A 15,158-nucleotide genomic window follows, 5' to 3' on the forward strand; every position below is an offset into this window, starting at 1 on the left:
TTTGTTCCTCAGAGTCCATAGTCTCTCATGGTTCGTCTCCCCCTCCAATTCCCCCCCCTTCATTTTTCCCTTCCTGCTATCTTTTTTTTTTTTAAACATATAATGTATTATTTGTTTCAGAGGTACATAATAGAGCCTAGAAGCCTCCATGATCTTATGGCCCTGCCTACCTCTCCAATACCTGTAGCACCATTCTAGTTTAACCAGTTATTATAATAATAAACTAATATTTATTGAACAATTACTCTCCTCACAAACATCCTATGTGGTACGTATAAATGAGGAAACCAAGGTCCAGAGAGGTTATGTAAATTATCCAAGGTCACACAGCAAGTGGAGGGTATAGCTGAGATTCAAATCCAGGCCATTTGACTTTGGAACCTGAACTCTTCACCACCACACTGTATTGCTTGTTTCACTTCCTCATGTGCAAGCTCTTTCCACTTCAACACCTTTGGGTTTTTTTGTTTGTTTGTTTTGTTTTTTTAAAAACCACTTTCTTTAGGATACAAGAAACACATGAGACACAAAGGGAGCCCAAGAAAGCATTCAGTCCCTAGGTGGGAGTTTATGGGGGGGTTGAAGACAACAAGCCTTTCCAGTCTCCCAGGGAAAGATGGGGTTGAGGGGATGCAACATCACTAGGCCCCCGGTGAAGCCAGTGCTGGGGCCATACTCTGCCTAGTTCTCCACCAAGTTTGGAAAGTGCTGATTTTCCTTGTCCTGGTCCTGGCCCTGCTCCCACACTCGGCCTCCAGTTTTCAGAAGTTGTCCAGTTCCCAGAATGGCCCCTTCCTTTAGCTCCTTAGCATTGTCACTCAGGGGAGAAGGCTACTTACCTTGTCGTGGTGTTGTCACCACCTCCACCATGGGGGAGTTGTCAACTTGTAGGATTGTGAGGGGAGATCTCCCTAGTACCTTGCCATTTGCTTTCCGTCTATTGTGCTTAGAACCTGAAGATCGGGAAGTCTCAGGGTCTCTCAAGGGCTTGTCCGAGCCCTGGCTGGCTATGGGGGTTTCTGAGGGTTGTCCTGCTTCCTCCTTGGAGTACAACTGCTTGGAGGGGAGCTCAGTCTGGCTCCAGGTGGCATCTGGTCCTCAAGGGAAAACTGGGTGCCCAGAGGCAAGTCCAATTCAGAAGATGAAGTTGCATCTAAGGGCAGAACAGGCTCTGGGGGCAGATTCGATTTGGGGGCTTTGGTCTCAAATACTTCACTCAGCTGTTTCACCAGTGGGCTTGGGGGTTCTCCACTGCTGGTCTTCATAGGTGTCCGTGCAATGCCAAGGGTAAGAGAGTGGGGATCTGAGTCTTGGGCCTGACTGGGACCCTCCAGCTGCTCCCCTGCTGGAAGGTTTGGCTGTGGAGAGCTCTCCACCTGGATGGGAGTGCGCAGGATGCCGGCACTAGGTGAACAGGGGTCCGTCACTCGGGTCAGAAGCTTGTTGTGCGGCAGAGGCCACGCCCCACTGGGGCGCTCTTGGCTGAGCCCATCTCAACCAGGAAGAATAAGGTGGGGCAGGGCCTGGCCCGGGGCGGGGGGGGGGGACGCCAAGCCCCGATTCCTCTTTTGGGTGCACAGCAGCTTGAGCCTCCCTTTTTTTTTTTTTTTTTTAAGATTTATTTATTTGAGAGAGAGAGAATGGGGGGAGGGGCAGAGGGAGAGAGAGAGAGTCTAAAGCAGACTCCATGCTGAGCACAGAGCTCATCATGGTTCTCAATCTCACGACCCTGAGATCATGACCTGAGCCAAACCCAAGAGTGAGATGCTTAACCGACTGTACCACCCAGGCGCCCCACTTCAACACCTTTTTATACATTATTACCTCTGTGTAGAATGTTTTTCTTCAAATTAACTCACTCTTTTGGTCTCAATCTAAATGTCACTTCCCCTGCAAAGCTTTCTCTGACAGCCACATCCCCAAGGTTAGGCTACGTTCCAGTGCTATACAGTCAGAATACCCTACTTTTCCCCAAGTAGCACTTTTTTGTGTGTGATTTTATATTTATTTGTGTGATAATGTAGTGCTGGTGGGAGGTTGGATCAAAATTTTAAAACTCAAACACATACAACAAAGAAAAATAGCTTTAAAAAAAAAAAACTGATCTAATCTTACTTTCCAGCCCCTTGTTTATATTTCTGACTTTTGTTTTGAACAGCATTAGGAAAGTTTTTTTTTTTTTTTTAAAGATTTTATTTATTTGACACAGAGAGTGCGCACAAGCAGGGGAGTGGCAGGCAGGGGGAGAGGGAAAAGCAGACTCCCTGCTGAGCAGAGAGCCTGATGTAGGGCTTGATCCCATGGACCCTTGGATCAGGTCCTGAGCCAAAGGCAGATGCTTAACCGACTGAGCCACCCAAGTACCTTGAAAGTTCTTATACATATTGCTAAGTAGTTGTAAACGGTAACAATTTATATTTATTTACTGTCTTACAATCTCAGGATTTTCTTAAAACAGATATTAAAAGAAGCTTTGTTCCAATTTTTTAAAAAATTCATAGTTTGGTAGTTTCCAGTTTGTTAAAAAAAATTAGTAGAGGGTCTGTTAGAGAGTGTGTGCTATTGTGTATGTATTAAAAAAAATTTTTTTTAGGGGCGCCTGAGTGGCTCAGTTGGCTAAACATCTGCCTTCAGCTCAGGTCATGATCCCATGGTCCTGGGATCGAGCCCCATGTCAGGCTCTCTGCTCAGCGGGGAGCCTGCTTCTCACTTTCCTCTGCCTGCTACTCCCCCTGCTTGTACTCTCTCTCTCTCAAATAAATAAATAAAAATCTTTTAAAAAATTTCTTTTTTTAGTATAGTTGACAGAGTATTACATTAGTTTCAGGTGTACAACAGTTATTCAACAAGTTTATATGTTATACTATGCTGTATTCTATGTTTGTAAGTATAGCTACCATCTGTCACCATTCAACGCCATTATAGTATCATTGACTGTATTTCTTATGTTGTGCCTTTTATTCCTGTGATTTACTCATTCCATAAATGGAAGCCTGTATCTCCCAGTCTCCTTCACATATTTTGACAATCCCCCCAACCCCTACGCCTTGGCAACCATCAGTTTGTTCTTTGTAAAGGTCTTTATAGGTCTGATTTTGCTTTTTGTTTGTTCATTAAATATTTTTTTCTTCTTATTTATGTATGTATGTATTTATTTATAGAGCCTATGCTTCCATCTTATTATGAGCTTAAAATTTTGTTTATTGTTTTTACAATTTTATTTATTATTTATTTATTTTTATTTCATTTTAATTCCATTGTAGTTAACATACAGTGTTGTTATTTCAGGTGTAAAGTGTAGTGATTCAACAATTTCATAATCATCCAGGGCGCATCATCACAAGTGCACTCCTTAATCCCCATCACCTATTTCACTCATCCCTCAACCCACCTCCCCTCTGGTAACCATCAGTTTGTTCTCTATAGTTAAAAGTCTCTTTCTTTGTTTCTCCCTTTTTTCCCCTTTGCTCATTTGTTTTGTTTCTTAAATTCACATGTGAGTGAAATCATATGGTATGTCTTACTCTGACTGACTTATTTCACTTAAAATTATACTTTCTAGCTCCATCCATGCAACTGGCAAGATTTCATTCTTTTTTATGGCTGAACAATATTACATATATATATATATATCTCACATCTTTTTTATCCATTCATCTATGGGTGGACACTCAGGCTGCTTCCATGATTTGGCTATTGTAGGTAAGGCTGCTATAAATATGGGGGTGCAAGTATCCTTTGGGGTAATGGTTTTAGGGTTTTTCTTGGGGTAAATACCTAGTAGTGCAATTATTTTTAACTTTTTGAGGAATTTCCATATGTCTTCCATAGTAGTTTGCATTCCCATCACAGTGCAAGAGGGTTCCTTTTTCTCCAGTTCCTGGCCAACACTTGTTTCTTGTGTTTTTTATTTTAGCCATGCTGAGAGGTATGAGGTGATATCTCACTGTGGTTTTGATTTGCATTTCCCTGATGATGAGTGATGTTGAGCATCTTTTCATGTGTCTCTTGGCCATCTGGATGTCTCCTTTGGAGAACTATTCATGTCTTCTGCCCATTTTAAAAATTTGATTATTTGTTTTTTGGGTGTTGAGTTGTATCAGTTCTTTATATATTTTGGATACTAAACCTGGATGTCTCCTTTGGAGAACTATTCATGTCTTCTGCCCATTTTATTTTATTTTATTTTTTAAAGATTTTATTTATTTGACAGAGAGAGACACAGTGAGGGAGGGAACACCAGCAGGGGGAGTGGGAGAGGGAGAAGCAGGCTCTGATGCAGGGCTCGATCCCAGGACCCTGAGATCATGACCTGAGCCGAAGGCAGACACTTAAGGACTGAGCCACCCAGGCGCCCCTCTTCTGCCCATTTTAAAAATTTGATTATTTGTTTTTTGGGTGTTGAGTTGTATCAGTTCTTTATATTTTTTGGATACTAACCCTTTATTGGATATATCATTTGAAAATATCTTCTCTCACTCAGTAGGTTGTCTTTTAGTTTTGTTGATTGTTACCTTTGCTGTGCAGAAGCTTTTTATTTTGATGTAGTCCCAATAGTTTATTTTTGCTTTTATTTCCCTTGTCTCAGGAGACATATCTAGAAAAATATTGCTATGGCTGATGTCAGAGACATTACTGCCTGTGTTCTCTTCTAGGATTTTTATGATTTCAGGTCTCATATTTAGATCTTCAATCTATTCTGAATTTATTTATTTATTTATTTATTTATTTAAAGATTTTATTTATTTGACAGAGAGAGAGACAGCCAGAGAGAGAACACAAGCAGGGGGAGCAGGAGAGGGAGAAGCTGGCCTCCTGCAGAGCAGGGAGCCCGATGCAGGGCTCAATCCCAGGACCACGGGATCATGACCTGAGCCAAAGGCAGATGCTTAACCATCTGAGCCACCCAGGTGCCCCTGAATTTATTTTTGTGTATAGTGTAAGAAAGTGGTCCAGTTTCATTCTTTTGCATGTAGCTAACCAGTCTTTTCAGCACCATTTGTTGAAGAAACTATCTTTTTCCCATTGGGTATTCTTTCCTGCTTTGTCAAAGATTAATTGACTATATAATTGTGGGTTTATTTTTGAGTTTTCTATTCCATTGATCTGTGTCTATTTTTGTGCCAGTGCCATACTGTTTTGATTACTATAGCTTTGTAATATAACTTGAAATCTGGAATTGTGATACCTCCAGCTTTGCTTTTCTTTTTTCAAAGTTGCTTTGGTCTTTTGTGGTTTCATATAAATTTTAGGATTTTTTTGTTCTAGTTCTGTGCAAAATGCTGTTGGTATTTTGATAGGGATTACATTAAATCTATAGATGGCTTTGAGCGGTATAGCCATTTTTTCTTTTTTTTCAAAAATTTTATTTAAATTCTAGTTAGTTAATATATAGTGTATTATTGGTTTCAGGAGAATTTAGTGATTCATCATGGATGGTATAAACATTTTAACAATATTTCTTCTTCCAATCCATGAGCATGGAATGTCTTTCCATTTCTTTGTGTTGTCTTCAATTTCTTTCATTAGTGTTTTATAGTTTTCAGAGTACAGGTCCTTAACCTCTTTGGTTAGGTTTATTTGTAGGTATCTTATTATTTTTGGTGCATTTGTAAATGGAATTATTTCCTTAATTTCTCTTTCTGCTGCTTCATTGTTAGTGTATAAAAATGCAACAGATTTCTGCACATTGATTTTGAATTCTGTGATTTTACTGAATTCATTTATCAGTTCTAGTAGATTTTTTGGTGGAGTCTTTAGGGTTTTCTATATATAGTATCATATTATCTGCAAATAGTGAAAGTTCTACTTCTTCTTTACCAATTTGGATGCCTTTTATTATATCTTTTTGTTGTCTAATTGCTGTGGCTAGGACTTCCAGTACTATGTTGAATAAAAGTAGTGAGAATGGGCATCCTTGTTTTATTACTGACCTTAGGGGGAAAGCTCTCAGTTTTTCCCCATTGAGCATGATGCTTGTGAGTTTTTCATATATAGCCTTTATTGTGTTGAGGTATGTTCCCTGTAAACCTACTTTGTTGAGGGATTTTCTCATGAATGGATGTTGTACTTTGTCCAAAATCCTTTTTCTGTGTCTATTGAAATGATCATATGGTTTTTATCCTTTCTCTTATTGATATGTGATGTATCATGTTGATTGATTTGCAAATATTGAACCAGCCTTGCATCCCAGGAATAAATCCCACTTGGCCATGGTGAATGATTTAAATAAATAATGTATTGTTGGATTTGGTTTGCTAGTATTTTGTTGAGGATTTTTGTGTTTATGTTCATCAGAGATATTGGCTTGTAGTACTCTTTTTTTGTAGTACTCTGGTTTTGGTTTCAGGGTGATACTGGCTTCATAGAATGAATTTGGAGGTTTTCCTTCTATTTTTTGGAATAATTTGAGAATTAATAGGTATTTTTTTTCTATTTTATTTTTTGACATTTAAGAAAATTTTTAATTCCAGTAGACTTAATAGGTATTAACTCTTCTGTAAATGTTTGATAGAATTTGCCTGTGAAGCCATCTGATCCTGGAGTTTTGTTTCTTGGGAGTTTTTTGATTACTGATTCAATCTCCTTGCTGGTAATTGGTCTGTTCAAATTTTCTATTTCTTCCTGTTTCAGTTTTGATAGGTTGTGTTTCTAGAAATTTATCCAGTTCCTCTAGGTTTTCTAATTTGTTGGAATATAGGTTTTTTGGGGGGGTGTAATCTAAACATTTTTATTTAAATTCAATTAATTAACATATAATGTATTATTGGTTTCAGAGGTACAGGTCTGTGATTCATCAGTCTTATATAATACCCAGTGCTCATTACATCACATTCCCTCCTTAATGTCCATCACCCAGTTACCCCATCCATCCACCCCTTCCCCTCCAACAACCCTGTTTGTTTCCTATGATTAAGAGTCTCTTGGGCGCCTGGGTGGCTCAGATGGTTAAGCGTCTGCCTTCGGCTCAGGTCGTGATCCCGGGGTCCCGGGATCGAGTCCCGCATCGGGCTCCCTGCTCCTTGGGAGTCTGCTTCTCCCTCTGCTTCTCTTCTCTCTCTCTTTCTGTCTGTCATGAATAAATAAAAAAATCTTTAAAAAAAAAAAAATCTCTTCAAAAAAAAAAAAAAAAAAGAGTCTCTTATGGTTTGTCTCCCTCTCTGGTTTTGTCTTCTTTTATTTTTCCCTCTCTTCCCTTATGATCCTCTGTTTTCTTTCTTAAATTCCACATATCAGTGAGATCATATGATAATTGTCTTTCTCTGATTGACTTATTTTGCTTAGCATAATACCCTCTAGTTCTATCCCTGTCATTGCAAATGGCAAGATTTCATTTTTTTGATGACTGAGTAAAATTCCATTTTGTGTGTGTGTGTGTGTGTGTGTGTGTGTGTGTGTACACACACACCACATCTTTATCCATTCATCTGTCAATGGACATCTGGGCTCTTTCCATATTTTGGCTATTGTGGCCATTGCTGCTATAAACATTGGGGTGCAGGTGCACCTTCAGACCACTACATTTGTATCTTTGGGGTAAATACCCAGTAGTGCAATTGCTGGGTCATAGGGTAGCTCTATTTTCAACTTTTTTAAAAATAGATTTTATTTATTTATTTGACAGAGAACGGTAGTGAGAGAGAGTGCACAGGCAGGGGGAGCAGCACAGAGAGGGAGAGGGAGAATCAGACTCCCTGCTGAGCAGGAAGTCCAACCTGGGACTCGATCCCAGGACCCTGGGATCATGACCTGAGCCGAAGGCAGATGTTTAACTGACGGAGCCACCCAGGTTCCCCTATTTTCAACTTTTTGAGGAACCGCCATACTGTTTTCCAGAGTGGCTGCACCAGCTTGCATTCCCACCAACACTGTGGGAGGGTTCCCCTTTTCTCTGCATCCTTGCCAACATCTGTCATTTCCTGACTTGTTAATTTTAGCCATTCTGACTGGTGTGAGGTGGTATCTCATTGAGGTTTTGATTTGGATTTCCCTGATGCCAAGTTATGTGGAGCATTTTTCCATGTATCTGTTGGCCATTTGGATGTCTTCTTTGGAGATATGTCTGTTCATGTCTTCTGCCCATTCCTTGATTGGATTATTTGTTCTTTGGGTGTTGAATTTGGTAAGTTCTTCATAGATTTTGGATACTAGCCCTTTATCTGATATGTCATTTGCAAATATCTTCTCCCATTCTGTCGCTGGTCTTTTGGTTTTGCCAACTGTTTCCTTTGCTGTGCAAAAGCTTTTTATCTTGATGAGGTCCCAATAGTTCATTTTTGCCTTTGTTTCCCTTGCCTTTGGAGATGTGTCTAGCAAGAAGTTGCTGCAGTCGAGGTCACAGAGGTTACTGCCTGTGTTCTCCTCTAGGATTTTGATGGTTTCCTGTCTCACATTTAGGTCTTTCATCCATTTTGAGTTTATTTTTGTATATGGTGTAAGGAAATGGTCCAGTTTCTTCTGCATGTGGCTGTCCAATTTTCCCAACACCATTTGTTGAAAAGACTGTCATTTTTCCATTTGAAGTTCTTTCCTGCTTTGTCAAAGATTAGTTGACCGTAGAGTTGTGGGTCCATTTCTGGGTTCTCTATTCTGTTCCATTGATCTATGTGCCTGTTTTTGTGCCAGTACCATGCTGTCTTGATGATTACAGCTTTGTAATAGAGCTTGAAGTCTGGAATTGTGATGCCACCAGCTTTGGTTTCCTTTTCAATATTCCTTTGGCTCTTCAGGGTCTTTTCTGGTTCCATACAACTTTTAGGATTATTTATTCCAGCTCTGTGAAAAAATTGATGGTATTTTGATAGGGATTGCATTGAATGTGTAGATTGCTCTGGTAGCATAGACATTTTAATATTTCTTCTTCCAATCCAAAACAATCGTTTTTCCATTTGTTTGTGTCTTCCTCAATTTCTTTCATGAGTGTTGTATAGTTTTCTGAGTACAGATCCTTTGCCTCTTTGGTTAGGTTTATTCCTAGGTATCTTATGGTTTTGGTTGCAATTGTAAATGAGATCTGCTCCTTAATTTCTTTTTCTTCTGTCTCATTGTTAGTGTATAGAAATGCAACTGATTTCTCTGCATTGATTTTATATCCTGCCACTTTGCTGAATTCCTGTATGAGTTCTAGCAATTTTGGGGTGGAATCTTTGGGGTTTTCCACATAGAGTATCATGTCACCTGCAAAGAGTGCCAATTCTGATGCCTTTTATTTCTTTTTGTTGTCTGATTGCTGAGGCTAGGACTTCTAGTACTATGTTGAACAGCAGTAGTGATAGTGGACATCCCTGCCATGTTCCTGACCTTCCGGGAAAAGCTCTCAATTTTTCCCCATTGAGAATGATATTCACTGTGGATTTTTCATAAATGGCTTTTATGATATTGAGGTATGTTCCCTCTATCCCTATACTGTGAAGAGTTTTAATCAAGAAAGGATGCTATACTTTGTCAAATGCTTTTTCTTCATCTATTGAGATAATCTTATGGTTCTTGTCCTTTCTTTTATTAATGTGGTGTATCACATTGATTGATTTGCAGATGTTGAACCACCCTTGCAGCCCAGGAATAAATCCCACTTGGTCGTGGTGAATAATCCTTCTAATATAGTGTTGGATCCTACTGCCTAGTATTTTGGTGAGAATTTTTGCATCCATGTTCATCAGGGATATTGGTCTGTAATTATCCTTTTTGGTGGGGTTTTTGTCTGGTTTTGGGATCAAGGTAATGCTGGCCTCATAGAAAGAGTTTGGAAGTTTTCCTTCTATTTTTTGAGCATGTGTTGTGATGAGCACTGGGTGTTATACGTAACTAATGAATCATTGAACATGACATCGAAAACTAATGATGTAATTACAGTGGCTAACTGAACATAATAAAAAAAATGAAACAGCTTCAGAATAATAGGTATTAATTCTTCTTTAAATGTTTGGTAGAATTCCCCTGGGAGGCCATCTGGCCTGGCTCTTGTTTGTTGGGAGATTTTTGATTACTCCTTCAATTTCCTTGCTGGTTTGGGGTCTGTTCAGGTTTTCTATTTCTTTTTATTTTTTTAAAGATTTTATGTATTTATTTGACAGAGAGAGACACAGTGAGAGAGGGAACACAAGCAGGAGGAATGGGAGAGGGAGAATCAGGCTTCCCGCAGAGCAGGGAACACAATGCAGGGCTCGATCCCAGGAACCTGGGATCATGACCTGAGCCGAAGGCAGACGCCCAACGACTGAGCCACTCAAGCGCCCCTCAGGTTTTCTATTTCTTCCTGTTTCAGTTTTGGTAGTTTATATGTCTCTAGGAATGCATCCATTTCTTCCAGTTTGCCTAACTTGTTGACATATATATTCTTATATATTTGTATAATATGTTCTTATAATTGTTTGTTTTTCTTCAATGTTATTTGTGATCTCTCCCCTTTCATTCGTGATTTTATTCATTTGGGTCCTTTCTTTTTTCTTTCTTTTTTTATTTTTTATTCATTTGAGACACAGAGATACAGAGAGAGAGAGAGCATGAGCAGGGGGAGAGGCAGAGGGAGAGGGAGAAGCAGGCTCCCCACTGAGCCGGGAGCCTCATGCGGGGCTCGATCCCAGGACCTTGGGATCATGACTGAGCCGAAGGCAGACGCTTAACCATCTGAGCCACCCAGGCGCCCCTCCTTTCTTTTTTCTTTTTGATAAGTGTGGCCTGGGGTTTATCAATCTTATTAATTCTTTCAAAGAAGTAGCTCCAAGTGTCATTGATCTGTTCTACTGTTCTTTTGATTTCTGCTTTGATCTTTATTATTTCTCTTCTCCTGCTCGGTTTAGGCTTTATTTGTTGTTCTTTCTCCAGCTCCTTTAGGTGCAAGATTAGGTTGTGTATTTGAGACCTTTCTTGCTTCTTGAGAAAGGCTTGTATTGTTATATACTTCCCTCTTAGGACCCCTTTGCTGCATCCCAAAGATTTTGAACAGTTTTGTTTTCATTTTCATTTGTTTCCATGAATTTTTAAAAATTCTTCTTTAATTTCCTGTTTGACCCATTCATTCTTTAGTAGGATGGTCTTCAGCCTCCATGTATTTGAGTTCTTTCTAAATTTCCTCTTGTGATTGAGTTCCAGTTTCAAAGCACTGTGGTCCAAAAATATGCAGGGAATGATCCCAATCTTTTGGTACTGGTTGAGACCTGATTTGTGACCCAGTATGTGATCTATTTTGGAGAATATTCCATGTGCACTTGAGAAGAATGTGTATTCTGTTACTTAAGGATGGAATGTTTTGAATATATCTGTGAAGTCTATCTGGTTCAGTGTGTCATTCAGAGCCCTTATTTCCTTGTTGATCTTCTGCTTAGGTGATCTGTCCATTGCAGTGAGAGTGGTATTAAAGTCCCCTACCATTATTGTATTATTATCAATGTGTTTCTTTAATTTTGTTATTAATTGGCTCATATAATTGACTGCTTCCATGTTAGGGGCATAGATATTTACAATTGTTAGATCTTCTTGTTGGGTAGACCCTTTAATTATGATATAGTGACCTTCCTCATCTCTTATTACAGTCTTTTGTTTAAAATTTAATTTGTCTGTTATAAGGATTGCTGCCTCAGCTTTCTTTTGATGTACATTAGCATGATAAATGGTTTTCCACCCCTCACTTTAAATCTGGAGCTGTCTTTGGGTCTAAAATGAGTCTCTTGCAGATAGCATATCAATGGGCCTTGCTTTTTTATCCAATCTGATACCCTGTGTTTTTTGATTGGGGCATTTAACCCATTTACATTCAGAATAACTATTGAAAGATATGAATTTAGTGCCATTGAATTACCTGTAAAGTGACTGTTACTGTATATTGTCTCTGTTCCTTTCTGGTCTTTGTTACTTTTGGGCTCTCTCTTTGCTTAGAGGATCCCTTTTAATATTTCTTGTAGGACTGGGTTTTTTTTCTTTTTTTTTTAGATTTTATTTATTTATTTGACAGAGAGAGACACAGTGAGAGAGAGAACACAAGCAGGGGGAGTGAGAGAGGGAGAAGCAGGCTTCCTGCTGAGCAAGGAGCCTGATGCAGGTCTCGATCCCAGGACCCCGGGATCATGACCTGAGCTGAAGGCAGACGCTTAACGACTGAGCCACCCAGGTGCCCCTGTAGGGCTGGTTTGATCAAATTCTTTTAGTTTCTGTTTGTCCTGGAAGCTTTTTATCACTCCTTCTATTTTGAATGACATTGTAGTTGGATAAAATATTCTTGGCTGCATACTTTTCTCATTTAGCACCCTGAATATATCATGCCAGTCCTTTCTGGCCTGTCAGGTCTCTGTGGCTAGGTCTGCTGCCAGTCTAATGTTCCTACCCTTGTAGGTTATGGACCTCTTGTCCTGAGCTGCTTTCAGGATTTTCTCTTTGTCTCTGAGATTTGTAAATTTCACTATTCTATGTCAGGGTTTTGACGTATTTTTATTGATTTTGAGGGGGGTTCTCTGTGCCTCCTGGATTTTGATGCCTGTTTCCTTCCCCATATTAGGGAAGTTCTCTATTATAATTTGCTCCAGTATACCTTCTGCCCCTCTCTCTTTCCTCTTCTTCTCGGATCCCCATTATTCTAATATTGTTTCACTTTATGGTATCACTTATCTCTTAAAATCTCTCCTCGTGATCCAGTAGTTGTTTATCTCTTTTTCTCAGCTTCTTTGTTCTCCATTATTTGATCTTCTATATCACTAATTCTCTTCTGCCGCATTTATCCTAGCAGTTGGAGCATCCATTTTTTTTTATTTTATCTCATTAATAACCTTTTTGATTTCGACTTGGTTAGATTTTAGTTCTTTTATTTCTCCAGAAAGGGAATCTCTAGTGTCTTCTATGCTTTTTACAAGCCTAGTTTGTATCTTTATAATCATTATTCTGAACTCTAGTTCCAACAACTAACTTATGTCTATACTGATTAGGTTCTTGGCAGTCAGTACTGCCTCTTGTTCTCTTTTTTGAGGTGAGTTTTTCCATCTTGTCATTCTTGCAGAAAGTGGTTGCTTTTCTATTTGTAGAGTTGCCGCTATTTTCTTAGCTCTCCAGTTGAGTTCGCAGGTGTTCAGAATTATTTGATTGCTACCTAGCTGAATTCTTGGGACCAGATGAAATTAAGGTCTCCTATTCCTCTGCCATCTTGGACTCCTCCCCCGGAAACTGTACTTTTAAATGTCTTAGTTTTCTCTTGGGGCACTGCCACCTCTTGATCTTGCTCCTCCAGCAGCCGCAGAGCCTGGCTGGAGTGCAGGGGCCATGGCGCCACCAAGAGGCAGTTATTATATATTCATTAAAAAAATAGCTAATAGCGATAAAAATGGCACTTTACCTGAGTCATCCTCCTCTCCAAACCCCATAACCCCAGTCTATTCATGAGAATAACAACAGACAAATTCCAATAGAGAGGCATCTTACAGTGTTCCTGACCAGTACTCCTCAAAACTGTCAAGGCCATCAAAAACAAGGGAAGCCTGAAGAACTGCCACAGCCAAGAGGATCCTAAAGGAGACATGACAACTAAATGTAATGTGGTATCCTGGATAGCATCCAGAAACAAGAAAGGAGCATTAGTTAGAAATTATGGAAATTTAACTAAAATGTGGACCTTGATTAATAATAATATATTAATACTGGTTCATGAATTATAACAAGTGTGCCATTCTAATATAATAATAAAAAGTAACAAGGGAAAATGTGTGAGGGGCCTGAGGAAGGGAGGGGACTTTTAGCACTGTCACTTCAATTTTTCTGTATATCTAAAACTTCCAAAAAATAGTTTGTTAAGAGAAATAGTTAAACTACATTTTAAAAATGAAATTAAAACCAACATTTGTGAAATGTTTGAAAGCCCTGGAACACTTTGCTAGAACCCAGGATTTTGCAGAGCACAATATGAAAACTACTAGTCTAATCAATATAAATGATTCTTAAGGTAATTCAGTTTCCAGCACAGGCAGTTCTTACTTTGCATAGTAGCCTGGGACCATAAAAAGGACTGTGCAAGCTGAAAACATGTAAAGTGATCTTAAATAATCAATGGGGAAAATTACAGTTGTTTAGTGACCTTTAAAATTGTTTTGTCAAAATATTAAAAATCCTCTTATTGCCATTAATAATGAAATACTGACTTTCAAGTGTTTTATTTTTTATTTTTATTTTTTGTAAGGAAACTTAATAAGATACTACTGCTAAGGATTTTCCCTTTGTCTGTCTCTAAATGGTGAACTGATACCTTAAGGCTTACAGATTGGTCTTTCCTAATTACAGGAGACATTTTAGAGGATATGTTTTATATCTTTTTCTTTTCAACACTGAAGAATTTTATGGGTATGGACACTTCAATAACTTTGTAAACAAAAATCCCCCATGATTTTTGTTCATCAGTACTCTAATATTCAAAAGCTTATCTTTTTTTAAAGCTTATTTTTTAAAGATTTATTTATTTATTTATTTTTAAGATTTTCATTTATTTATTTGACAGAGAGAAACACAGAGAGAGAGGGAACACAAGCAGGGGGAGTGGGAGAGGGAGAAGCAGGCTCCCTGCTGAGCAGGGAGCCCGATGCGGGGCTCAATCCCAGGACCCCGGGATCATGACCTGAGCCGAAGGCAGATGCTTAACGACTGAGCCACCCAGGTGCCCCAAGATTTATTTATTTGAGAGAGAGAGAGAGAGAGTACTAGTGTGAGCATGCAACAGAGGATGGTGTAAAGGGAGAGGGAAAGAATCTCAAGCACATTCCCTGCTGAGCGTGGAACCGGATGTGGAGCTTGATCTCACAACCGTGAGACCATGACTTGAGCCAAAATTCAGAATCAGATGCTCAACTGACCAGGCGCCCAAGCTTATGAGTTTTCAAACTATTCAGTGCTTTTTTAAATTTTTCAAAGATACAGAATAATTTACATAGGAAAAAAGAATTTTTCTTTTTACTGTATTATTGTTCATGTACATGGAAAATATGTATTTCTCTTTGAAAACCTAACCTTTTAACAGGGTTGCACAGTGTTAACAGTGGTGATAATGCTTTCAAATACCCTCTGAACTGTCTTGCTAGGATTTAATAAAACACCTTCTACCAAAAAAAAATTATCAAGAATGATTTGAATCATGCTTGCCTTCTTGTAATGTAGCTTAGGGTATGGATTGAGTATCTTTTCTATGCCTT

At 39.0% G+C, this 15,158-nt stretch overlaps 1 pseudogene; it reads right to left on the bottom strand.

Moving 5' to 3' along the window:
* Positions 1-604: 604 nt before the first annotated feature.
* LOC112809649 (cell division cycle-associated protein 3 pseudogene) lies at positions 605-1,492 on the bottom strand (annotated as a pseudogene).
* Between the last annotated feature and the right edge of the window lie 13,666 nt (positions 1,493-15,158).

The sequence above is a fragment of the Callorhinus ursinus genome, unplaced genomic scaffold, assembly GCF_003265705.2.
Source record: "Callorhinus ursinus isolate GAN/ISIS: 27379988/994484 unplaced genomic scaffold, GSC_fseal_2.0 scaffold42, whole genome shotgun sequence".
Taxonomy (NCBI): domain Eukaryota; kingdom Metazoa; phylum Chordata; class Mammalia; order Carnivora; family Otariidae; genus Callorhinus; species Callorhinus ursinus.